This window comes from Salarias fasciatus, chromosome 17, assembly GCF_902148845.1.
Source record: "Salarias fasciatus chromosome 17, fSalaFa1.1, whole genome shotgun sequence".
In the NCBI taxonomy this organism is placed as follows: Eukaryota; Metazoa; Chordata; class Actinopteri; order Blenniiformes; family Blenniidae; genus Salarias; species Salarias fasciatus.
In genome coordinates, this window is record NC_043761.1 from 9,969,514 (window position 1) to 9,993,855 (window position 24,342).

The 24,342-nt window shown below is 43.5% G+C and overlaps 1 protein-coding gene across 9 annotated transcripts in view; it reads left to right on the top strand.

The window, feature by feature from the left end:
- The window catches only part of foxp2 (forkhead box P2), a 103,828-nt gene that overhangs the window by 15,830 nt on the left and 63,656 nt on the right, over positions 1–24,342 (top strand). For 2 of the 9 annotated variants that reach the window (XM_030112971.1, XM_030112977.1), the window contains exon 1: positions 15,742–16,143. The exons of 6 other annotated variants lie outside the window; for them this stretch is intronic. The gene's annotated coding sequence lies outside the window, so the exon portion shown is untranslated. Of the gene's footprint in view, positions 1–15,741; positions 16,144–17,690; positions 17,834–24,342 lie in introns of those variants that run through there. One more of the 9 variants, XM_030112972.1, reaches the window with a different exon arrangement.

The following is a 24,342-nucleotide window of genomic DNA, read 5'->3' on the forward strand; positions in this document are numbered from 1 at the left end:
CTTTATATTTAGCTTATTTCTTTAGATTTTCAAACCCACCTTCACCTTTTTCTTCCCTATACAGTTTTTTTCCCTCTCTTCCCTGCTTCTTCTTCTTCTTCTTCTTCTTCTTTTCCGCCTCCTCCTCTGTTTCCCTTCCCTCTCTGTTCGCGCTGTCCGTTTTTATTTTGTATTATTTTGGGACCTCTTTGTCAGGCCCTGGGTTTAAAGCGGGCGCTGCCTTTTCGGCGGCGGTGTTCATCTCTTCTCCGCACCTGGCTGAGCACACGCACGCCGCTGCCAGATGACTGATTGAAACTTGTGTCTCAAAGTTGCTAATGTTCACTGAAGCATTATATTGTAGATAAAGTAAATAAAGCAGGTTACCATGGGAGAGATCTGTGGAATAGACTGCGGTGATCTCGCAGGTGACACACACACACACACACACACACACACACACACACACACACACACACACACACACACACACACACACACACACACACACACACACACACACACACACACACTCACAAGCCCTGCCTTTTCTCTCTTTCACTCACACACATAAAGAGACACACATACATCAAGTGAATGGCTGAAGAGATGTCAGTGATGTGGAGGTGTGAGCAGAGCCGGGGCAGGGAGGTATTTTCTAGGGCTCGGGAATTTCACAAGTTTAATGTTTTTTGAGGAGCTCTGTAGAAAAGTAGCAGTTGGACTCGATGATCTGTATTTGCTGTATAGAGTAATGTCATGGTATAGCACAAGCTGCAATGCAAACATTATTCTTTGCTTGTTAAACTCCCTTAAAGTCACACTTAACCGAATAACTCCACAAGATACCAATGAGAAGTTTTGTACTTCTTTTATTCACATTTTCTTCACCCTGAACTTTTGTAATTCCACATTTCTTTTCAGACGACCACTGAGTTAATTTTTTTTTTTTGTTGGATGAGCTTATTAGCTAGGGTAGTTAGCATATTGGTTAAATGTGAGGGCCGCCTCTTTGCGGCTTTGTGGGTTTAAAGCCGGTGTCCACAGAATGATCCCTGAGTTTAGAGCGCTAGTGAGGCAGTAAAGCCACACATCAAAAGGAGCCCGCGTTCACATTTCCACCTGGTGTTATATAAAACTCCCTTGTATTCACTGTAGTTCCATTCTGCGCTGTAAAGTGGTATAGGTGACATGGTAATACATTTGTATTGTGCCCAATAATAAATACTCTACCAGGTCTTACTCACTCCGTTGCCTCCGAATGTGTCCGGACAGCGGCTGCATTGTCAAAGGCATGGGGGTCATTCAAAACTCCCTCCCTTCTGCCTTTTGTCACATATTTCTGCGCGGGTGATAGTTTTCTCATTTATTTAGTGAATAGTCGGGCGGGTGAAGAAGAAAAAGAGTTTTTACATTATGGAAATGATGGAATGGGTTATAATCTCCCGCATATTCATCACAGCAGACATTGGACCCTTGTGATACCGTCCTCCATTTGGCTATTGTTCCCGTCCGCTTTCCGCGTACTGTTCCCCTGAATGGGCGAAGCGGGCTTTAATCCTGTCCCTCTTTGGAATGACAATGTTTACGAGCTATCATTCAATAAGGAGCCGGGAGCTCGACGCACATCTCTCTGTCAGTAAATGTTCAGTGAGCGTGCCGAAGCCAGCCTCAGAAACGCATTGTGAGCCCCCCAAGGATAAAGGAGAGGCCACTTCAACAAGGTGATTGGACGTTTTATATATGTTTTAAAACCGCTTAAACCTTGCAAAAACTTTTGTACCTACCTTCCATTATTGTGCCCAATCCGATTGTGTACATTACAATATTGCAAGTGTTTGAAAGTTTGAAAGGATGAGACCTGCCTTCATAGATCTTGAACCACGTCGCGCAGTCCCATTCTCAACTGCATGTTTAAAGTCAAACTTTGAAATAGTCTTCATATTTAAAAACATATATGAAGAAAACAAAAAAATGCAATCAAGGAAGTCTTTTCCTGCCAGTGAAAAGCAGTGTCCAGAAAAATAAACAGCAGAGCTCTCGTTGTTGGACAAATTGTGGAGAAAGGCAGAGAAGATGAATCCCATAATGGAGAAAACAAAGGAGGCTAATTGTGGGCTAAAAGTACAACAGCCGGAGCTGGAGGAAGGGATTCCCGATGAGCAGCTGCTTATTGACAGTGGTGTCACATCTTGACATGGAAAAATAAATGTGACTGACACACCACTGTTCCTTGTGTGTGTTTTTTTTTCTTCTTCGTGATGCATTTTTTTCGACAGATGTGAATTAAACTCAGGTGCGACTTTTAGTTCAGATCGTGCGATAACCTGCATTGTTCTGTTAAATTTGTTGCTTTGCATTAACATTTGTGTCATTTCAGTTCATCTGAATTATACACTGAAAATGAAATTAGCTGTTAAAAAAGAAGGTGTATTTCAATGTTTTCTCTTTTTTTTTCCCCCCTTGATTTGATTTGAAGAGTAGGAAAAGAAGTCATGCTGGGCAAAGGCAGTGCCGTGACCAGAAGATTTTTCTTGCCGATGTTTTCCAGCAGGCCCTTTTTTCTTTTTGCAGAGAGTCTTTACTACAGCACACTAGCATGGCAACGTTGTGTAATTATTGCCTTTAAGTAGGGATTTGGGTTGTGGTTGTTGACAGTAAATTGGCTCTCAGTGTGAGTTTAACACACCTTTGGCACGGATCAGACACCTTCATGCAAAAAGCTAAGGTGTCAACAAGAAACACCTTTTTTTTTCTCTCTCTTTTACATGGACCTTGTTATGTATTTACAGTTCACCAGTAAATAGGGTCTAATATTTCTCACTCACTTATCTCATATTGTGAAAAAAACACATAAACAAGCTAATGAGTTTTTCTAAATATAAAGACAAATAATAGTGGCAGGCTCAGACACGTGCCTCGCCTCATTTCTTTCAGTTTCCTCCTTCTCCTTTGCTCCTTCCCTCTCACAGTCTTGACAGCATTAGAGATTAGTGCCATAGCTGCTAACAATCATTAGTGTGTTTTCACCATTGTGCCATGCACTGTTTTTCTCGCACCATCACCAACCCCCAGCAATACACCTCCTGAGTGTGTCTCCTGCTTGCGTGCCGAGCAAGAAATGAAAAACAATCGTTACGACCTCCAGCGACCCCTCCTGACGCACAGTCAGTTAAATGGTTTGTAAGACGTTTAATTACCAAATGGTATAATCGTTATTCATCTCATCATTAGATGTATGATATTAAGTGAATTGCCTCCCCTGGGTCTCTGTGTTTCACAGATCAATAGATTTAGATGGAGCTTGAAGGGGGTGGGGGGTGGGTGGGGGGTGGGTGGGCAGTTAAAACACTTCTGAGGCCCCTCATACGAACACATGCATTGTTTCTGTGATGCACAGTGGTGACATTCACTCATTTATTTATGCAATTAGCTTTTATATAGGTTTAATTATGCTAATTTCTGTGTCTGCACACAGGAATGGCGGTATGTCACTCTTTTTTTTAAAACGGATTTAGAGCTCCCGGGTTTATTTTGACGGTGAAAGGACATGAAACAATGGACAAGGTTATGGCACCACAGACTTCCCATCAGCAGAGTGCTTGCGTTTGCACTTCGGGACACTTTGTTGGTATCAAGCATTGTTTGAAGGCATTGTGGAGATTGCTAATGCAGCGTGTACACCTCTGAGGCCCAGTAGCCTGCAGCTTGATATCGCCTGTATTCCCAATGTGAATATGGCTGAGTGGTGATCGGGGACTTGCTGCACCAGAAGCTGCTATTCACTGCAGCAAGCACTACTAGCCCGAGTTAATTGTCCATTATCTACTATTATCTAAGCACTCCCTCTCTCTTTCTCTTTTATCCTCTCTTACTCATGATTCCAGTCGTCACCACCAGTTTCACTCGCTCAATATGCTGTATCTACGGCTTCTTTTTTTTTTTTTTTTTTCCCCTGCCTGCTACCTACTCCAGAAGCCCCATATCAGCGCTGGAGCCAAGTCCTGGCAACCGAGTTCAAATAGTAATAATGATTCCCTTTGTTCCTGAGGTACCTCGAACAGGATTCTGAACATGAAGTCGGCAAAGCACCATGTTTATTTCTTGTCTTATCATCTCGCTGCTTGAGCAGAAAGTGCTCTTGTGCCTAATATTCACATCTAGAGTGCAGATTTGAAGCTGGAGGAAGAAGGAAAAAAAACATGCAGATGTATAGAACACATTTAAGTCATACTTAGGTTAACATTGAAGTATCAGTGTATCAGCATTATTAAAACAGTTTTTTGCATAAATGAATCCTATTAAATTCACTTTCCTAAGGAAGTCCAGCTCCTTCTGCTGCCCTCGGTTTGATGACATGATAGATAAATCTGCGAAGGTGTTTGAGGAATCCTCAGAAATTTCACTTGATGGCACTGTTTTCCTTTTTGCTCTGTTGAAGCAACAGGGCATGTTTTATGTATGCTGGGCACAATGTGAAAAGCCCGGCTGTGCCACAGATATGTGCGTCTTCCTTTCTTTTCCTGTCCCTGGGCACCAGGAAACAGGCAGGGAGACCGGCAAACAATAAAATGATGTGCTCCACTCTTTTAAAAAAAAAAATCATTATACCTCACATAAAACAGCTGCAATGCAAATGCAATCCAGCGCAGTTACTGTACAGTAGTTGATTAACTTCTGTGTGTTTTAAAAATATTTTTCAGGATTTACTCAATGCTTTTTTTCTTATGGAAAATGTTAAAAATACATCAGATGGAGCAATTCTGTCACTATTTAGCTCTTTGAATTAATTAAAATGTGTTTCTCTTGTGCTGCCAGGCATCGGCTTAATTATCTCAAGTCCTATAAGACCCAGTGCATCTCAGTTCAGTTCCATCCACACTTTCCTCTTAACAGGCTCTTGATTTAGTGGGATCTTCACCTACAATTAGTCTCCAGATAACAGACATACACTCACATTTACTAATAGACTCATTTTTTTTCCTCCATTTTTTTTTTTTTTTAATTTTTCCTGTTTTATAGTCCTGAGTTGAAATAAATACAAAGTATTAAATCATACAGTGTAGTTGAAAGGAACAAATGGTCTTCATTTGTGCATTAGTCTTCCTGTTGCCAAACGGGAAGGAGTTTAAATAGGGGCTGGATGGATGGATTAGGGGGTGTGCAGGGCGGTGGGGGTCAAGATCATATTAAGTGCTCACATAGCAAATGGTTCAGCATCAGGAAGTGTTGCTTTGCTGGTCCTGCCTCATGAGCGGCCTGCAAAGAAGCAATATATCACAGTGAAAAATAACTGGGGCTTGCATTTCAGCATTGTGCTCATCATAAATAAAGGTGTGCCACATATAATTGAGGCTCGTGCATGGGGAACTCGGATGGAGATGAGAAATGGAAATCTGTGTACTGGTAAATAGATAATCACACAAAAGTAATTGAGGTTTTCAAACCCCAATCTAGTCTGCCAGCATGAGCTCGTTTGCATGTTAATCACGTCAGTGATTTCCCTTCATCACAGGGAAGTCCGCGCACACTTCCATAACCAGCTTTTAATTGCATTTAAAATGTCACAGAGGTGGAACACATGTAATTTAGCCAGAACTGTGTCCAAATTAATGGGTACTACTGAGACGCTCCATTGGACAGGGTTGGAAATGAGAGAGGCTGTCCATTGTTTGGGTCTTTATTAGAGATGCCTCAGTCTTCCCATCGCTCCACGATAGCATCTCTAGCGCACCTTTTGAAGTGTATATCAAGACTTCAAAATGAAATCTGACAAGCATTTTGTGAACGACTTAACTCTACAATAGATGCCAACTTCTTGCAAAATAAGCCAAATGGATGGACATTAAAAAAAGGTGGAAAAAGAAACATCAAAGGAAAAGACCACAAAGTCAAAGTGCTGGCTTTTAAATGGAGAAAGAAAGCAAGGAATAGTTTATTTTCTTTCATCACCAGGTGTTCTTTGGCGTATAAATTACCGAGATGATGTTTCCATAACACAGCTTAGGGCACTCCAGAGAGGGGAAACCTGCAAAACAGACCTATTTAATTTTTCATAGAGGTGGACCATCAGGAGCAATAAGCCGATATTCCTCTTCCCCTTTTCCAGATGCCTTCTACACCACTATATCTTACCAAAACCCAAGCCCCTCTTACTTTTTGTTTTTTTTTTCCCCCCCCAAAAAAAAGAAAAAGTTCTGCCGAGACCTACATGAAAGGAAGGAACTGTTGAAATGTTAATTTTACCATCTGCTGTCGAGGCCTGCTACCTTTTTGCACGCGTGTGTGTGTGTGTGTGTGAGTGAGTGTGTGTGTGTGTTTTCTTTTTTCCCTGCCTTCTTTAATTCCCAGTAGTTCTGTTCTGTTTCATGAATGTGCTGCTATTTTGGCCGTTTGAAGTCATGGGGTCTCTGCGAGCGTGGCTTCGGCTGGCTGGAAAATACAATGCCACATGGTGGATGGCGGAGAGACGGTCCCATTAGTTTCCTGTTTAGAGCCCGGCCACTCCCGGTAACCCTGCTTCTTATACCAGTCCCAGGGTTCCAGTTACGCTCTCGTGCCCACCTCCGGTGCACAGCCTGTCAGTCTCCCTCGCCGACTCGGGTTTGCCCTTCCTCTCTCTCCTTCCTGAGCGCAAACCTCTTTGGGGACCTATTTAGTCTGTTTATCTTAATGCTGAGGATTTTAATCACTCATTTACAAGACCCCGAGCACCTTTTATCTAATAAAAAGTCTTTTTTTTCCCCCCCACCTTCCTCACAGCACGCACCATTGCTAGTTTTCCTGTAAGCGCAACTCGCCCAAGGCCGAAATGCAATTTTAAACAACTGTCTTCCCCCCTCTTTATTTGTCCTGTCTTCTCATCACTAAAGTTGACACTTTTAAAAGCAAAAGGTAGATTGCCAAGTTTGCTGTGAAGATTCTGCCAAATGGACGGATTCCATTGTGAGATTTGATAGTTGGCAATTAGGGTGAGACATCCTGTGTGCAGAGTTGCTTAGCATTTTCCTTGGCCGGGACCAGATTGTTTAGTCTGCTCTCATTGTGAGCTGTTTCTGAGCTGCAGTTGACGGTTGTTTGCAGAGCGCTGGGGGAAAATGTGAGAGGGGCCAGTGCCTTTCTCTATTTATTTATTTTCCCCGTCCTTGGAGCTGGAATCTGATTTGTGTTCATGTTTCTCTATTCTCTCTGAGCGGTTTTTAAGTGTGGCTGCTGAAATCTAGACTCTGTATGACCTCACTGCGCGGCCTGTGTTTCATTAATGACCAGCCCTGTGGTTTGGGGAGAGGAATATTTTTCATATGACACCGCCTTGCATTAGTGCGGAGCGGCAGCTGCACAGCCACAAAACCATCCAATTTTGTGGCTTTGAAAGGTGTGAAAAGTTCAGCTCCCTATAGCAAGGCTTGCATTTATAATTATGCCGTGCGTATCTAAGAGTCCATGTATGTGTCTCAAGGAACGGAACTACTGAAGACTTGTAAAAGAAACAACAACAACACACAAAAAAAAAGGCCTTACCTGCTAATGAAACATTTGTCTTTCATTCTCCTTGGTAACTCGTAAAGCAAATCGTGGAGATATATTTCAGAGGAAGTCATTTACACACTTAAAGATTTGACATCAGGTAGCATTTTTGACAGCTTGATTCATCTGTGATGAATCTTTAATTTCAACATGGTTTCTATACTATTTGGACCCTTAAAGTTACTAATGTAAGCAAGTCTTTTTTATTGTTTTTTCTTCATCGTGCCACATCTGGCATAAGAGGTACATGTGTTTGCAGATTGATTGATTTCGCAGGCTTTGTTGGAAAAGCCACACAGCAATTGACTAAGACGCATGCAACAATCTGTCGACGTGCGTGGCGAGCATCTGCACCCCTCCCTCCCCCCCCCAAAAAAAAAAAAAAAAAAAAAATAGTACAGACACTAGACTACTGTGGCTTTCCTTGGTACCTCGCAGGATATTGAGTATCTGAAAGGAAACATCAGATTTGTCCTGTTCCAACACAAAGGCTCCTTGTGCTGCCGCTCTTCTTCCTCTCCCGTTAAAACCCGACCGGTCACGATAATGCAACAGATACAACTCGCCTGAATGCGGCATGTGTACATTTTTCCAGACAATTCCTCGTCATTTATTTCGGTGCACTCCTTTACTTCTGTCAGTTTGGAGACAGGAGGTGGAACAGGGAGAGATTGAGGTTAGTCACCAAGGCTCGGGGAGAGTGAACAAAGGAGAAGATTACCTAATAGTCCTGCTATGTATTTGAAGTGGAGCCTGCTGTTTGTTTGGGGAGGTGCGGGGATGGATGTGCTGGGAGATGTCTCGCAGGCAGCTGATGGGTACTTTTAAGCTGTCAGAAACATCCCATTTGCCATCCGTCTTCTCGAGTAGATAGCAACGGGCTTCGATAGGGCCAAAGACACAATAACAGAAAGAAAGTTATTGTTTCTAAGTTCAAGTGAAGTGTTGAAAATGTTGTGTCGAAGTAAAATTATGTGCCAAAATTGACATTCACCCTTGAAGAAAGCTTGATGAGTGCAGAATACCCATAATGCACGCTCCATTCACTATTTTTGGGGTCCGGAATGATCTTTAACGAGTCTGCTCCTCATCTGTATATGTTTGTACACAATCCTCTTGGAGATTGTCACGAGGCATAAAGTTCTATATTATGTTCATGCCTGAAATTAATTCATGTTCGCTGCACAAACATTATCCACCTGCTGTAAACCACGTAATTACATGCCAAGACTGCATAAAACAAACCAAAACGGAGAGAGGTGTGTGCGTCTGCCAGTAATTTGTTTAATTTGTTGTATAATTCTGTTAAATTCACCTAATTAAAAACACTTTAAAATATAGAGTTATAATGGTGCTGAGTTTTCTTGATAAAAGATAACAGAAAAGACGATACATTTTTTTCTTATTTACATTTTTTTAAGTGTGACCCAAAGCACTCTGTCTGTGACGTGCAAAAATTTCTTTTTTTAATTCCACAAATTGCAGTCTTTCTTTCTTCTGTGATTTTTGAACAAATAGTTACAACCTTTGATTCTTTGAAATCCCTGCCAGCCATTTCTGTTTTGATAAATTGTACATCTCGTCCTATTTTCAAAGTCATCAGCGATTGCTTTTTTGCCACTCAGAGCACTGAACATGGACAGCTTTTAAAGGTAGTGAGTAGGTCTGATAAGTGGCTCAATCCTTGTACTAAAGCATTTTTACTGAAGGTTTAATAGCTACTGTATAATGAATTATAATGTATTCTCTCCAATTGCAAATTTCCTCTAATATAGCTCTTCCGCCGCAGTGAAAAAGTCCATCTGAATATTATTGTGACCATCTTTTTAAGAATACAAATCAATTGCATGATTTTAAGTAGTTAGACTCATACTTTTGTTGTAAATTTCCCCCAATGCCAAATGGAATGGCGCTTGTGTAACTGGAACAGCCAACCAATTTCAGAGTGGCGACATTTTTCATCCCCAAGATGATTTGCTGTGTTTGTGGTACATCATGGTCAGTCCTAAGCCAACTGTATGTGTTAGTATAAAATACAACTGCTCGGTCAAACATTTCAGCCTAGTTTGAGCTCATTGAAAAGCAATAGGCTTATGAATCATCTTGCTGTTCCAATTTAATGGAACATACCTTTCAATGACAGCGTGTACCAGCACATCATCAAAGTGAAACTTCCAAAGTTCCGCTTAACTTGTTGCTGAAATAGTTTCTCGTTTTCAAGAAAATTGCAGTGCGCCAAGTCTCAAGAAGTGTATCGGGGAATCTTCCCTGAAGGAAAAATTGCCACTTGCATACTTGTCTTTGACCAAAGTGAAGCCCTCACTCACTCCAGGGGGAACATATGCTGTTTAGGAAGATATAAAGGAGTAATTTTATTACTCGGTACATCTCCCCTCAGAAGCCATTTCATTTCTCCTTTCAGCCTCCACAGAAGCCTTTATTTGATCTCATATTCCAGAGTATGACTGCCTCAAACCAGTCGGACTCCGTTTATTTTCATTTGGAAAACACATTTAGTGTTGAAGGGATGGCAAAGGATTTAAGTGAAGAGCAGGGGTTCTGCTGTGGAAGGGACCGAGGCAACTTTCTCTATCACATGCTAATGTCCTCCTGCAGGGATTGTTGGGAGCCAAAACTTTATATTTTGTTCCCTCAATTTGAGTCGATGTGACTCCTTTCAGGGTAATCAAGAAAAAAAATCTTTCCAATAGGAGCACTTTTAGCCCTTTCCCCCGCACAAATCCTTCCTTCCAAATAGCCGTTAAGTTGCATCCATACAGTGAAACTGATACAGCTGGATACCCTTTACTCAGCGCTTTGAAAATGCAGATCATTGAAAAAGTGTGCCATTTATTAGGCAGCCCACTTAGGGCAGGCCAGATGCAGCTGGTCACTTGAGAGGGAGACTTCCTCATAAACTTTGAGCCTTTGCAGTGGGCACAACACCCAACTGTGGAGTCGGAATTAACCCGCGAGCTTCCCCTCAACCGCACATACTCGGCTGTTTAGTAAATCCTCAATTCTGGCGCAGCTGTCTGGAGAAGCCTTCACCTTATACAAAGTCTCACATTTACTAAAAACCTCTCCCGCTCTGTCTCTCTCTCTCTCTCATTTATCAGTGTTACTGTATGTCTCTCTGCCTGCGCCTGCAGCACCTATATCCTCTCCAGCCCGTGTCTGGTGACAGCACAATGAAAACATTTCTGTGAAAAGTGTCGTTTCAGTGCTCCGGAAGTCCCACTCACCTAAATAGTTCCTTCTCTGTCTTGTCTGTCCCGTTTTTTTCCCCCCCCTTCTCTCTCATTTTTTTTTTTTTTTTTTTTTGTGTGTGTGTGGGTGAGTTTGTGGGGGGGGGGCTATCACAGCCTCCACTGGGCTCAGTTCCACACGTTAGATTACCTCCAGATGTAATTCCTGCCCCCCTTCAACCCCTCACCCTCAAATTAGTGGCTAGTAAAAATTAGGTTTGAATTAGCCGCGGTGTGGCGAATATGAGAGTTTGAATTTTCCATATAATGAGTTTATTATTCTTTGTTAGAATGCCATTTTCCCAAATTAATACGATCAGAGCCTTTTTTTTTTTTTTTTTTTAGGTGTAATTGGTATCTCGCCGAATGGCGTTTCAGTCATGAATGGATAGCCACTGTGTCAGCGGTAAGTCAGAAGGACCACTGTGAAGTCAACTCTCCGAAAATCTCCTGCTTCTGAAGACTATTCTCCCAACTTTCCCCATTATCGAATTCATAGTCAGTGTTCAATTTCCATCCAGCGTGAAAGTATTTTCATCGCTATTTGCAGACGCACCGAAAAAAAAAAAAAAAAAATTCCTTGGATGTTGGATAGTGGTTGTTGCATAGCATATACAGGTGTTGTGCTCTTTTGACTGCCAGTGAAGCTTGTCCTGCTGCCATTCGACTGTGTAGCCGTGGTTCTGGGAATGATAATCTCTTTGGCAGAAGCCGGAGCAGTGGGATCCTCAGACACCGCAGATCACTGTTATAAATGGGTTTCAGATTCGTCCCTAACCGGAAATCTGCGCGCATGAAACGATTATTGAATCTCACATTTTTGACCCGCTGCTTCATGTCGACGACTTCTCGGTGGCTGGAGACGTTGGAATAACACAACAACCCGGTAGCGTGTACTTTTCTCCGAGCAGGAATCTAATTAAACCGTGGCTGCCTTTACTATATGATAATATCTACTACTGTGAAAAAAGGGAAGTTGTCCGCCATGCTCGGCTCTTTCATCTAATTCCAATCTGCTATATAACAGGTAAACTGCTGTGAGCTGCACTTGCTTGTTTAAATTTATCCATCTCCTCTGAGCCTTTGATTTCAGCAACTCGTTTAATTCAAATACGCTTTTGAAGAAAACCTTTTTTTTTTCCCTTTTTTTTTTTTAGGAAGGGGGGTTGGGCATCGGAGACGGCTGTGATGGTGGTGGGGGGAAAATAAGAGGAGGCACAGAAGGGCCAATTTAACCTGGAGTGTCTGTCGCTAGTCTACCAGCTCCTTCGTTTCAAGAGGCCCGGTCAGCTTGAACTGTCTGACTTCTGTCATTTCGATCTCTTTTTATTTTTCTGCTGTAATGTATACTTTAATTCCCGCCCGCCTGCCGTCTGTGTGCGGCGGCGGCGGCGGCAGAAGCAGCTGGAGGGGAGGCGCAGGTATCATTAAGCCTTGGAGAAGCACCAGCGGAACACTGCTGAGTGCTATACGTGGCTCCTCGCAGCGCATGTTGATATTTCTGGGCCCAGTGAACGTACAGCCTAGTTTATTTTCAATAGGAACCCAAGGCCCAGCTTGGCCTGGGTCCCCCCCCCCCAGCTGCTTACTCGGGCTGTTGATATTGAGTCAAGCAAACACTCTCTCAGGGATGTCCTGTTGGGCTCGCTGCCAAAGTCGCAAATGGAAGTCACATGTGGAGACTCCCAGAGGAAAGCAATGAGGCCTCCATTCACGCCCATCGACTGTATAATAATCAATTGTACTTATTTTGTAGTTTTATTTGGAGCGATGCTTGATTTTTCAGAGACCAGATGACCAAGCCTGTCATTACTGACTGATTTAAAAATTGTATATTTCCCTAAATAACCGAAGATTTTCAAACAGCGAACAAACAAAAAAAAAAACCTCACACATTTATTACTGTGATTGCAGTAATCAGGGACCCCTCCACCTTCATTGACAGCTCTTATTTTTTTTGGCTGTGAAATACATATGCAAATATATTTGGACACTGTCATTATCGTCCACTTAATAGGCATTTCATTAGTGATTTCCTGAATGCACGGTGCAGGGCAAGTTGCCATGGATACCCCGGTGCTTAAGTACAGTATATTAGAATGGTACAGCCTTCCAACCACTTATATAATCACTGGTCCATAATGGTCCCTGCTCTGTGGCCAGAAGCAACATATCGTGTGATCAACTTGCCCGAAGCTAAAAAGGGCCCAACCCCCTCATTATGCGTCGTTTTATTTATTTTTTTTGCAGGCTGGACTTTGTGGATCATGACTTGTGCTTGTGGAACATTTGCGTTGAAGTGTAATGATCGGGGCTGATGCGCGGGCCATTTTTGATCTTTGCACATGGTAGTTATCACTATTGTCAGGGGCAGAAAAGGGTATTAAGTGATATCTCCTGGCTGGCTCTCAAATGTGAGAACAGAGGAGGGAAGTGAAATGGATAACATCCCCATAAAAAGAGAACATCTTTGTTGATTTTGGCACAAAGGCTTAATGAATAAATTCCTTACGCTCCCTGGAAATCATTTCCTCTTTGCACCTTTCACTTTTGTCTTTTGTGCTCGTTTGACTTGGGAATATATAAAGGATCAGGCTTTTTTTGTTGTTGTTCCCCTTTTTTTTTTTAAACATACAAGGTGTGTGTATGTGTGTGTTTTTTTTTTTTGTTCTAAATCTCATTACCTGAGCATGAATATGATTCAAGGGTTAATAAATACTGCGAGACATGAATGCTGTCTCTGATTGACAAACCATGTAGCAGTGCCAGTGCTTTGCGGTGGCTTGGTGGTGTTGAAGTGTTGGTGGCATAAATGCGGAAAATTGCAGCGCTTCACTTTGTCTCATTCCCTGAAGGCAATGCCTGTCATGGTGGCTTTAATTGAAAATGAATAGTTAGTGGTAGGGTGTGTGTGTGTGTGTGTAAACTGTAGAAATTACAGTGTTGCTAGAAGACGGGAAGCAGCATCCGTTGTGATCGCCGTCACGCCGCCGCGCCGCATCTCAGATCCACAGCTCCCCCCACCGCCGCTCCGCTTTGCCAGGGTTGGTAACCAGCTGCTGCCACCGTCACCCCTCCCCACTGTACCCGTTACACATGTCTATCTCACTCCCCCGTTTTCTCCCCTCGCCGCTCTGCTCCCGCCACATCAACACGCCGGTGGGCCTGTTTGTCTCCGTTGACCTTGGCAGTAGAAAGCACTGAAAAAAAGAAAAAGAAAAAAAAAAAGTGAGACATAAGGAATAAATACCTAAAGGGAGAAGGCACACAATTGTCACAGATGTGTAGAAACAGACATAGCATTCCCCCTCGCGAAGCAAATGTTTTTCAGGCCAGGGGCCTCTTGTTTGTCTTTTCCAGTGAGCCACTCGGAGTAGTTTATTAAGGAAGCTGAAGGAGCTTTCTCGCCTCAAGCCCTGAGAGCTGAAAGAGAAATGGGAGAAATTACTGGCATAATGTGGATGCTTAGAGCAATTAACAGCAGTTGTTTAATGTTAGCCCCTTTTGACTCTCTCCGTCGCTGTCTTTTTTTTCCCCCCCTCTCTCCCATGCTCGCTCTCACACTCCTGTCATCTCCCTCTCTTTTTCCTCTCGCTCGCTTCGTCTCCCACCGACTCCCTCCCTCTGCCATGATTGTTTAGTGTTTACCCTCTCTGCCTCAGAGCTCAGACGGTTGACACTAATGAAAATGCTACATCTTTTGGTCCATGTTGGTCCCTTAATAATGATATCATACGGCTGAAATATGCTCCAGCGGAGCCAGGGAGATAATGTGCTATTCAGAGCCTGTTAAATCATACCAGTGCGCCGCTCAGAGCTGCGAGTTCAAGTGGTCTTTACCCCGCGTTAGGGGCTACATCTTTTTTCCTAAATAAATCTGTCATAGTTGCTGTTGGTGCCTCTCTTTAAAAACACAGAAGTTCTTGCACTCCCTGTAACCTCACGCTGTGGCGGCGCATGTGTACGTCTGTTAGTGTATAAGCACGTTTTAATGTTTGGGTTGCATCTCCGCCAGATTCAGTTGTGCGTTTGGATTTGATTTTATGTTTGTGACACAAACTTACACGTGCAAACAATTTAAAAAAAAAAAAAAAAAAGAAGAAGAAATTTAATAAGTGCCCCCTGTTGTATTGAATCTCCCTGGCCCATGTGGCACAGCAAGCTGGTGGCAGATGGACGAGCTCTCCGCATCTGCTGTGTGCAGACTGGGGGCTTTGTACTCCTCTCTCCTGGGGAAGACCGAGCCTTTCTTCTTGCCAGTGGATTCCTGTCTGTTGGAGCGACTAAGAAAAACATCTGTGGCATGCGAGGGAGAGAAAGAGAGCAAGAGAGAGAAAGGCAGAGAGGGGGAGATTTTTTTAAAAAAAAAAATTGACAAAAGGATTGGCAAACATCATTAGCCATAAATGTTCCGTCTCGTTGGATGTTGTGCATTGTTTACAGTAGGACAAAGATGTCAATACGGCTCATGCTGCACGTCTGAGAGCGGCCGAGCGTCAACTCCTGTATGGATTGGCGGCTTTTACAGAGACACTGACCCAGTTCATTAGGGGCGGCTTAAAATATCTGAATGTAACACATTCTTACTCTATTGCGAATCAATCTTTCAAAAACTGTCACAAGGAAAAAAATCCGGAAGATTTTTTCTCACTTTTTTTCTGAAAATAAATTTTTGCGCTCCATATCCTCTTTTCTTTGAGTTCCCCCCTCGCCGTGCTGAAAGTAAGTTTTTTTATTGTGCTCAGTCTCGTGCACTGAAAGTGCCTCCAGAAGCATCATCCAGGCATTTTGTCCGAGAAAAAGTGAGCAAGCTTTCGGCATGTGGTGGTCTCTCCCGGTTTTGAACCTTTGTGGTCTCCCTCCCCTCTCGGATTCCTCCAGAACCCCCCACCCTCCCCCTTCCCTTCCCTCCCTCCTTATTTCTTTGCCAACTCTCGCCACCCTCTCCGCCCCCTCCTCTACGCTCCCCACGACCAGCCCCCCTACCCCGCCGATCAAGCCACTGGTTTTTGTGTACTATTGGTCCTCAGGCGTCAAAACAATCCAGCGGGGCTGCCTGACTTGTTTTAATTAGGCAGCGCTGAAACGGCAACTGTCTCTCAGACGTGACCAGGCAGAGGTGCTCTCCCCTCGCACTACTGTAAATACCGCTGTAAATACTTCTCCGCTGATGTCTTTGACAGGACCAGTCAGCTAGTTACTCTCTCCCGGTTTTTTTTTTTCTCCTTCTTTTGCCCTTTTTTTTTCCACTTTTCATCCTCTGTTTTCTGCTCGCGGCATTTCCCCTCTCTCTTCATTTTTGACACAAGTAATGCTTTCAGGCTTCTGAGAATACTTCTTCAAATGCGTCTTACCGGGAAGAGTGGATTTCTCATTCATTGTTTAAAAGGTAGGTCTCGTGCGCAGTCGGGGGACTATTTATGTTTAGGCATGGACTTTGTGGCATCGTAGCAGTGCTTTGTGGTGGCGTGCAACTTGGTAATGCATGGATATGCCTGATTGTTTTTAAGTGCTCTACACACTCTGCGAGAGCGTAGTATGGAGGCTACCGGCTGCCGCTCAACCCTTCTCTAATCCCATTCAGACTCTTCACATCCACACACACACACACACACACACACACACACACACACACGGGCTTTGACATGCACACAATCAGAGCTGAAAAGAAAAGCGATGAACTGCACCAGTATGAAGCCAGACACACATACCTTTGCGGCGAATGCACCTCGCTTAGCAGCGTTTCTTTCGCTGAGCTCCTGCCTGTGTTTCCCCTCTCGTCTCCGCGAAGCCGACTACACAGAGCGACGTAGAGAGCCAGTCCAGCAAGTGTGTGTGTGGGTGTGTGTGTGTGTGTGTGTGTGTGTGTGTGTGTGTGTGTGTGTGTGTGTGTGCACTTGCACAGAGAAAGAGAGAGAGAGTGCACAGAGAAGCAGATGTGTGATTAGAGCGAGAGCAGCGCGCGCTCCGTGGTGGAGCACGCAGGCGAGGTGCGAGGGGAGAGCCGGCGAGCGTCCTGCGACGAGTCACAGCAGCCGCCGTGTGAGGATCCTCTCACACACACACACACACACACACACGCACGCACGCACACACATACACACACACACACACACACTCTCCCGGTCCCACACAGGATCCACCCACACTCAGAGAGTACCTGCACACACACACTTCCACACACACTTCCACACACACTTCCGCACACATACATCCACACACATCCACACACACATTTTCACACTAATACCTGAATAACAGTGTCTATTTATTTAAAAAAAAAAAGTAGTAAAAATAACTTTCTAGTGCTTAATTGTGATTTGCTTTTAAACTTTGAAGAAGAAAAGCAGGAAAGAGACGTTTCCCCAAATTACTCTCCTCTCTAATAATTGATTTGTATTGTTTTCTCATAATTGTGAAATTTGATCAGTGGCACGAGAAAGAAATGATAGTCTAATTATTTCCAATGTGCAGAGAGACAGAAGCCGCCATCTCTGTCATAAATTTCCATTTCGTACACTAACCCCCCCACCTTTACACACACACCACACACACACACTCCCTCCGCTGTCCCTCTCCCATTCTCTTCCTTCTCTTCCCCAACTCCAGCCTCCTCTTTCGGGCCTACATGTCCGACCTGCACAGGGGGCCCCGGGTCGGTAATTGCCCCGGTGACAACTGGAAATGATAGAATAATTGTCAGGAGAGGCGTCTGGGCTTTCTTTTTTTTTAATGGGGCGAGGGTGATTTAAGTATGCATGAATGGCACAGTGGCGGCGGCAGCGGTGGAGGTGGTGGTGGTGGTGGTGAGGTGGCGAGAGTGGGAGAAGAGAGGAGAGAGAGGGAGCAAGGGGAACTGGGGCGGGGGCTGGGTGTCGGGTGGCGAGCAGGAGGGGGGGCCGGCTTGTTTATGATGCCATCCCCCATAAACACGACTGAAGTGATGACACAGATAGTGTTGCCTCTTCACACGGTGACACCAGTCGACTTGCGGCCGTTGCTGCTAGACACCCTCGGCAGCGGCAGAGGCAAGTACTCTGTTCTCTCTGGTCAAGCTCTCTGGCACTCCTCACCTTCAGGTAAAAAAAAAAAAAAAGAAGAAGAAGAAGAAGAGAAAAAAAGTCAGGCAGAGTCTTGTCTATCCATCAATCCATCCATCATTCATCCATCCATTCATCCACCCATCAATCCTCTGTCATCCATAGTCGACTCCAGGCTCTTGGCTGTGTTTAATGGTTGTGTTTTATTGCCGGGCTGTGTCTCCTGCCTTCCCCGTTGGTTGTCCCACTGTGTAACCGTTCAGCCTCGGTCTGCAGGCTCTGTTAATCTGCTGCTTAATTAGTGCTGATGAATGGCTCAGTGTGTGGACTGCGCGTGTGCGTGCGTGCGTGCGTGCACGTGTGCACATGTGCATGCGTGCGTTTGAGTGTGTGTCTCTCTCTGTGTGTGTGTGTGTGTGAGTGTGTGTGAGTGAGTGTGTGTGCTCCGACGTGGCTTTGCGTTTGTGAGTCTGCAGGAGTGTGTGCGTGTGTGAACTTGGCTGTGGTGTTTTCTGCTTCTTGTTTGGTCAGTGTGTTTTTGTCGGATGCTGCCGCTCGCTTGCTAAGCTCGTCATTGATCATTTAAATCAAGAGGACGGAGATGCACCACTATGATTAAACAGAATAAAAGGGCACAGCCACTGAATAACCTTTCTTAAGCTAATAACAATCAAATATTCATCAGCTGGCGATGTGTGTTTTGAGAGGGCAAAGCTTTTACTTGAAGTTTGACTTATTTGTTTTTCTCCTGTCTTTTCTCTGTGGGGGAAAAAAAACCCCAAACTCTTTGGAGCAGATGTTTAGTTTGAGGAGGAGAGAGGTCACAGGAAGTGATAATTGGTGAAGCACTAATTATCTTTATCAAAGGCGAGCGGGATCATTTGTTTACTTAAATATTGATGAGGGTGAGCAAGGCATGGTATTGGGCTATTGTGGGCATATTATTAACATTTCATACGGCTTTGTGCAGGAATGCGAAAGGGACTCCTCTTCATAATTTAATACCCTAATGCATAATGAGCTATGTGATTAGTTCACATGGAGAATTGGCCAAACTCCATTTTGAAGGCAGATAATTTACATTGTTCTCCAGAGTCTGGCATATAATAGGTTCTTAAGCGCAATAAAATTAAATGCTACACATTTTATATTTCAGCTTACAAATCCCCCTGGCAGTATTCATTTTTAAATCTTCTTTTTTTCTGTTTTCTCTATTCACATCTGTCTGGTTTTGTTTTGTTTTCTTTTTTAAATATAGAGAAAATAGTGCAGTGGGTGGGGGAGCATATGAATTTTAAAATTGTTTAACTAAAACACATGTTTACCTACATGTTTTATTTAGAATGCACACTGGCCAATTAACACTGTTCATTAGCCAAGCTGCGTTATTTGTTTTGAAAGTTTAACCAATCACTTTGTTATGCTAATTGTGATGTAATTTAATTTGAGTTCCCGTAATGATGATGCCGCTATTATCCACATAAATGATGCAGTTAAGCAGCACGGCCTCATTTGCATGTGCTTGAAGGGAGAGAGGCTGAAAGGAGCCGGCTCCCATATCACTCTGCTTTAATTTTCCACCTCTGTTCACTCCTGCCCTATGGGTCTTCCTGGCCTGTCGCTGGCTATTGATGATCAGCACTTTTATCTGAATTTTTTATTTATTTTTTCATTTTTTTCAAAGACAAAGTGGCCTTTATTTTCCTGCTAACAGATTCCTCGAACTATAATCTAGGGAAATTAAATAATGAAAATATATGGTGATTAAAAGATGCAGAGGATCTTGGTATAAATTCTTGACTAGTACATCAAACATTAAGTGAACGGTGGATTTTTGTGCTGCCGCCTGGTACACCTGTACACAAATCCAAAAATCCAATTCCTGCTCTTTTTTTTTTTCCTTTCTTTTTTTTCTTCGTCGTAAGTCTCTGCTTTGGATGTTTGGGGTGTGTGTGAGGTGTGTGAGGCTGCTCCTTGAATTTAATATTTCCATTTCGAAGTGTTTTCTTAATGCTCTACCTGCATTTTTGTAAATCTGTTGATTTTATCGTTACCTTTTGCACTGATATTTCTCACACGTACTTTGGATGCCTGGGTGTGTTTTTACGTTGCGGAGATGCAGTCTGACGATCGACACTGTTAGCTGCTCTCTGTATATTTTCTTCTTTTTTTTTTTTCTTCTTTTTTTTTTTTTTTTTGGATGCACAGCAGTAACTCTTCTGAAACTCTCAGACTTCAGTTGGTGAAAAGCGACGAAGCCGAACTTAAAAGCTGCTCATCATCTTCTTTATTGTGGGTTAGACTTTAGTCATTTTTTTCTGAGGCGAGATTATTTCTTTTCCTCCGGACCAAACCCCCACTTTTATGCCTCTAATTGGTTACATAAATCTTATCTGGTATGAATGAGAAATGTTGCGGTGTTGTCAACTGCAATCTTCACCCTTATTTACCAATTCATTAAGATCTATCGATGCAGGACTGCTGAGAGGGAATGACAACATAAATCAGAGCTTGAGACATAATGGCCCTAATCAACCAGAAATAACTGGAAACGTCACAATGAGCTATGTCTCTGTCGCTGCGCCGGCCGCGGCTGGCTCCCTGCGCCTGTCCGCTGGATCTGCGACGCTGCGGAGAGGACCGAGGAGTCAGATCATCCAACTGTCATTAGGCTTTTTCAATTCCTCCTTTCCAGTTCACACTAACGTCTTTTCCTCTCTCTTTTTTTTTTTTTTTTTTTGTGGATAAAAAGTCCTTTTTTTACTTGTATCTGTTATCCAGCTCTCGCTCCGTGTCAAAGCGTCCTGATCGCTATCGGAATAAACCAGCTTTTCCGAGTGGGAATCGTTCCTCGCGCGAGGTCTATAAATACGGTTAAGTCGGAAGTGCCCTGCATTCAGCACCTCCTCTGCTCTTGATAAAGATGATTGGACGAGACAATGAGGCCTCCCCTCTTTATAGGTCAATTAGCCCTGATTAGGTGGGCTGAGTTAATTAATGGAATTGGCAAATATGCAAATGAGAGCCGACTGATGGGCTTTCGTCACTTGTCTCGCTCACCCACGGCGGCGGGGCTGCCTACTGTTCCAGCAGAGCGAGGTGCCTGGTGGGTAACATGTAAATGATATGGGACGAGCCTAAATGCAGAAGAAAACTACTTTCTCCCCTCCTCTTTTCCTCCCGTGAAGCCTCCGCTGTGCCATTGTGATGTATTTCACAAGTGTCCGAACGATCACACGGGCACAAATATAATAAGTTGAATTTCATTCATCATATTTTTCTGTAATTTCACGCTTTCCCTTTTTTCCCCCCCGTCTCGTCTATTTTGTATTTGTAACCGGATAGCACGTGCACAATAGCGGTTTTCATTGTCATAAATCAGCACTGGTTGTATTGATGTAACGTTAATTTGTATTAACGTAGGATCATGAGCACGATTCACGAGTGCCTCTCACATTTGATTCTAAAGAGACATTGTACAGGCTGTACAATTGAACATGCACTTTACACTCTTTCCTTGGTTTTTCTTTGTCATTTCTTTCCTTTCTGTTCTGCACGAACACACACACACACACACACACGCACACTCAAACATCCATTCAGGGACACTTGCACACTGTGGCAAATAGTCTGTCTTTTATCTTATTCTGTCTCATCTCCTTATTGTAAATAGAAGAGAATTAAGTTCTGAACATTCTTGACTGAATGTCTCCTATCACAGAACTACAATTTATTGTGAGCTCAAATGAAGAATTGAAATATGACTGAGGGTTTTTTTCCCCCCCTCAATGTAGGGCTCATTGGACAGGAGATAACCACATTTGATTCTGTTGCTTTGAATAATGTTAATCCCAAAAAAGTCCATTATTCATATTCATCTCTTTTCATTTGGCCCCACTCCTGATTTTGTAAATATGATTTCTTCAGCCCTTCTTTTTTTCCAAAGCAATCTTTATTCACTGGTGAAGCACTTCTGAAATTCCTCTATCTGAGAGCAGAAACCATTACCATACACAGGTTTATAAGAAGTAGTCATTAATGCTCTTTTATGGTGGCCCTTTAGTGCCAAAAAGGAAGCTTTTAATTCTAAGGCATGGCAGCCTGGCTTGCCTTACTTAATCCGGGCTACTGGGTTTTGTCGAACGTGGCTTTCCAAGTGGTCGTTTTTCCATCTCCAACTCCAAACTCACTGCAGCCTGTAATGAATTGCTTGTGGTGTGACAGCTCACTGTCAGGGGGAAAAAAAAAAATACAGTTCACACTCAACTAAAAACAAATACATTACCATAATCAAAAGATTTATTGAAAGCGTTAATTTCCAGTGTGTCTAACATAAATATATGTTCTGATGAAGTTTTTTAACTTTTCTCCTCTCCATGATTTGGCCTTTGGAATAAATTTATCACTTCGTATCGCGGTAGTTTTAAGCACCATTTTTTTCGTCAGCACATACGTGGCATTTTGATTTATTAAGCAATCTGAAGTATTGAATATGTGAGCTCTTGCCCTTGCCCAGTTACTTCTTTATTTTGTATGCATAGTAACTTATGGCAATGATGAATTAATTTCACTCATGCACAGAATCCATGATTATTTTAAATGGTAACCATATTTCGACTTGATCAGAGAGCTGTGAGGAGTCAGCAGACTGTGAAATGTAATTTCTATTATTTTATTTTTTTCCCTCTCTATTTTGATCTCAGAAAACGTAAAGAATTCCCGGCAGCCACCTGAAATGTGAACTGATAATGAACGGACGTCTGGGATCACAGATTCACTGGTCACTCTCCTCTCTTCTCCCCCCCCCTTTTCTTTTTGTGTCACGCTAATGAAAATATTTTTTGCAACTCATGCATATAAAATGAGGGGATGGATCAGTGTTTTAGATGGAGACTGAGTGGAGAACATCCTCGTGCTGAAAATGGATCAGCCTCTGAATGAAACCAGTGTAACGTCAGAGTGCGTGCGTCCGCGCACACGCGTGTGTGTGTACGTGTGTGTGTGTGTGTGTTAAATTCCTCAGTGTTCCCCAGACAGTGTTGGAGCACAGCAGACAGCTGTGTATTCCCTCTAGATGGATGGCCAGTGTCATAGTGTGTGTTTACTGCACATGATAGAGCGGGAGACAGGCCAGGTAATGAGGCTACATTAAGGGCTTTTAGAGCTCGCAAACAAAGATGGAGGGCTGCTTCTTTCCCCTTTAATGATAGGTGTGTCTGTGTGTGTGCACGTTTCGGTTTGTATGTGCAAAACTGGGGAGAGGGAGGGAGAGAAAGAGCCAATGAATGGCTCAATTTTTCCTCACACCTTTGTTGTGTCACTTCTTGCAAGAAAGAGGAAAAATTCTCCCGACGTCTGAGGCCAAATGGGCCATCAGGACCGTTTCTCAGATTCTATATCCGATGGGTGGATTTACGAGTGTGGGTTTCAAGTGTAAATACTTGCTGAATTTGAAGAGGAATAGCAAACCGTCGTACAGGATGACAAAAAGCTGGAGTTTCCCGAAAGCCGAAGCTTTGCAAATAAAGTCCTTCTCTGCCCCATCAGTCTATTGAGCCTCTGCTTTCAGAGAAACGTTGGAGTCATTATTGATTGTTGATAACAGGAATTTAAGAGTGTGTAACGATATCTCCCCCCGTCAGTGTCTTTACACCGTGCTGCAACCTCAACGCCGAGGATCATTATCATCTTCCCTTCCCAAAGCTATACATCCTCAGAGAATTACCAGCGTATTACCAGGTAATAACAGCCTTCCTCCCAGCTTCCGATCATGATAATAAGTGGTCTCGGTTCCCCCCTCATTGGAAGATTATGGTTTGAAGAAATGGCATCAAATAGCGGGTGTGTTGAAATGCAGGACACCGGCAATTTCTGGATGTCAAACACACGTGTGGGCAAGCTGGCAGCCTCACTCATGCGGCGTTAAAGCCGCTCGCGCAGCCACAGATCACCACGAGGGCCCCCGGTTAGACGCTGTAGCTGGAGGTGGCACGACTCCTTCCAACCCAGTTGGTTCAGGACAGGCTGGGCCAGGGTCAGGGCTGGTACCCCTCAGGGGGGGCGGCATGGAGGACGAGCGGTGGGCCAAGGCACGTTTACAGACACAAATGTAGATACATGCTTCATATAGTCACACCCTCAGGTGCTGGGTATTGTCACTGTCTGTTCCTCTCGAGCTGTGTGTGTGTGTGTGTGTGTGCGCGTGTGTGTGTGACAGTTCCATCTCCCCCACAGTCAGATCCGCAGCTTGGACGCCGGCTCATCATTGCAGCCTGGCTGTGTTTCTAATTGACATTCTAATTGGCAGATTTGAATGCCGCCTTTAGATGGCTAATTAATTTATCTCACCGCTGTCATTAAGGTTAAAGCACCATCTGATCTCTGCGAATACACTTTGCATATATCTGCATTATCATTATGGTGCAGCTCCAAATATTGCACCAATTTTATTTTGTAGCATTGTAGCAGTGAGATGAAAACGGCATTTTTTTCCCCCCCTTTGTGTGATATATTCAAATTATTCAGGTTGGCTTTATTCCTTAATTTTC